Source organism: Chinchilla lanigera, unplaced genomic scaffold, assembly GCF_000276665.1.
Source record: "Chinchilla lanigera isolate Chin_1 unplaced genomic scaffold, ChiLan1.0 scaffold00026, whole genome shotgun sequence".
NCBI lineage: Eukaryota > Metazoa > Chordata > Mammalia > Rodentia > Chinchillidae > Chinchilla > Chinchilla lanigera.
This window is the reverse complement of record NW_004955427.1, coordinates 272,552-275,898: the sequence shown is the minus strand read 5'-3', so window position 1 is coordinate 275,898 and position 3,347 is coordinate 272,552.

The window sequence follows — 3,347 nt, the reverse complement described above, 5'->3', positions numbered from 1 at the left end:
AAACAGACCACAGAGGCAATTATAACCGCTGCTAAGGGGATAGTAAATACAGCAACATCAGATGTAAACACCCGCCCCATTTGCTCCAGAACTCATACTAACCATGAATAAGTACACAGCACTGATAAACATCTGGTAAGGTATTACGAGGTTAATAGCAGTTGTACACTCTTCAGAAATGGGTCCCAGGTCCTCATCATATTCCATCGTATCTTCAGGAGAAGAAGCCATAATATGTGCTATCCACTTATGCAGATGAATTCTAACAGTAGTATCAGAGTAACAGAGGAGACAAAAGTAGTATCACCAGCCCATTTTTATAAGGAGATGGAACCCTATCCACCTGAGATTAACAAGTATGAACCTATAGAAGAGCACATTGTTTCTGAATTAGAAAATCAGTTCCACAATTGAAAAGGATAGTAGATAAAAGGACTAGGGTTTAATCTTCCTAAATTTTCCAGGTGATATTTAGTGTTCCTTCTCATGTTCCCTCTAGTTATGACTTGAGAAATCTGATTTAGATTCCTGAGTAGTAAAGCATTAAGATGATGGATTGTTTTGCCTGTAGTTTTCCCCTTTCTTAAAAAACTACGGCACAGCATGTTAGACCCTGTGGTGAATTTAAGAACGCTGGCTAGAATATACTCCATTTGTAAGGAACCTCCTTTTATGAGACCTCAACACACACAATCCATTTAAGGAGGTAAGATGGAGTTCTGAAATAGCAAAATCATAGTAGCTGAGGGAATTAAGGCAAATTTCATTGATAATTTGGCACTTTAAATTGGCCTTGGAAGGGAAGGTGGGATGAAGGTAAGAGTTGGAAATGGAGGCAGGCATTCCACCTGGAGACTAGCCCCACAGGCTGCAAATGCAAGAGGAGGTGTGGTTTCCCTAAATTACAGCAGTCTGCTCAGCTGAGAAGCTTTGGTCTCCTTCTTCAAACTCTATTCTCGTGAGGTCCCTACAGGTTCTGCATATGCCTTTTCCTTCGCCCCCTTGGAGAACAGGGATTATCTTCCTTATATCCTATGGTAGGGTGCTTGTGGATAATATGTACTGAATTAGTGCTGATTAATAAAAAAATATTTTTCATGTAAGTAAAACAAGATTTCCCATAAATCTGATGGATCTCTTGAAACAACTCTGGTTGAACTGAACTAGAACTAACAGGTCTCCAAAAGTCTCTTGGTAAGAGTGTGGGAGAGGCAGACAGGTGGGGGAGATCTTCCTAATGAAGGAGTCAAGCTTCTAAAGCTTATAACAGTTACAAAGATAAGGTCATCAAAGGAAAGAGCTGCACATAAAATGGGCTGCTATTTTTGCTTCCTGACCCAACACAGTCCTTGTCCCAGGTTGAATTTATGTATGAGTCCCAGGAAAAGAGAGGTGCTTTAAGACTATGTTTTGCAAGCCATAGTTTGCATAAAAATCACCTCAGGCTTCCTAAAATTTTCGTTTCTCTTAAGTGGAGCCAGCAGTCCTGCATTTCTAATAATTCTGCCAAGTGCTACCTATCTAAGAACTACATCTTGAACAACAAGGTTTTAAGTACATTCATAAAAAGCTGTTTCATTAAAAATTCTGTAAGACAGTGATGGTGGTACTGGAGAAGCTATATAAGGAGAGAAAAGGGGGACATTCATACTACCTTGGTGTACAAGCTTTCAGGACCCTCATGGCAGCATCCCCAAAGAGGCTGCAGTGTGGGAGCCTCTGCAATATCTAGCATCAGAGTAACTATCTAGCACCAGGATAGAGCAGCAAAGAGGAATGAAAATAGAAACTGAGAAGAAAATTAACTGCTTGTCCTCATAGTATGTGTGAAATTTAGCCAAAGTCCTGCTTGTTATACAGTATAGGAATCTATACGGACAAGTGCCCATAAAGTCTGGATTGTTATTGATACTATGACCCAGTCTATAATAGGAAATTTCTAATCTATACACTTTACTAAGAGATATATGGGAGTTTTGATATCTCTTGGAGATGTGTAAGATTATCCCATTGCAAACATTCCATAATTCTACTATTCTATCTGGGCAAAAATGTACAACTATAACCTATAAAGAAAATATTAACATTCTTGTGGTAAGATCTTATTAGAAATGTTGCTATCTAGCCATTTGTAAACAAGGGCTGGGGATATAGCCTACCTGGCAAGCACAAGGTCCTGAGTTCAATTCCCAGTACCAAAACAAAAACAAAGCAAAACAAACAAAAAGTCAACTGATAGATAGGAAAAAATAAAGAATTACATCATTTTCAGTAATAGTTGTGCTAGTATGGTAGATTTGAAAGGGAGTTTGTTTTCCTTTTTCTAGTTTCAATATTTTTCACAAATTTAAACTCATATATATGATTTTTTTCTTCATTTTAAAAAGGAACCTATTGATATAGGGGAAAGAAACTCCCAACCTGCTAGATATTTGGTACATGTTCATGTTTTCTGAAATCAAAGAATGAATTTTAGGAACAACAGAGGGTAAGAGCAGAATATATTTATTGGGGGAAAGAAAGGTTCTGTCTGAGAGACAGATAGAAGGGGTCCCCAGGGGGTTGCCAAGGACCCTGCCTTTTCCAGGGATTTTTATAGAGCAAATCCATGACTTGAGGTGGGTCCAAGTTGGGAAACATGAGAATTGCAAGAAGGCCAAGAGGTGGAACAAAACTACTGTCAACCAATAAGATTACAAGTGTAATTGCTCAGGTAAAATTGATCAAATCAGGATCAAATAGGAAAGCAAGTCATATAGCAAGTGGGCATGAATACAGAACAGGGCTTTTCCTATAGGGCTTTGAGTTAGTGACTTATCCTGGCTTTCTCAAGGTGAGAGAGACCCATTTAGAATATTAATTCCTGATGTTTACCCTTAGGGAGGTAGGTGGGTGCGTTTGTTTTATCTTTTATCTTGAGGTGTGGCCCACAGTGGAGAGGTCTGTCTCTCCCACAGTTGCAAGGTATCTCATCTTCTGCACTGGCTCCTTTGAGCACCTGGCCCTGTCTGACTTCCTATAATATTTCTGTCTAACTCAGTTGTCTACAACACTATCAGATACCTTTATAGAAAATTAACACAAAGTCTTTCCTTCATAGATATTTCACTGATTTTATGATATTTTCTTCTCTAATTACAAATGTAGTGGATGACTATATATATAATATATGTAATATATAAAATAATATATATTTCATATATATGTATATATGATGTATATAATGTAGAATGTAAAGTCTGTGCCATATACTACAGTTCTTATATACAGTCTGCAAAAAATTGTATACATATGTCAGGAAAAGAAAAACTCCTATAAATATTTTAATAGTAAATTTATTTAGACAC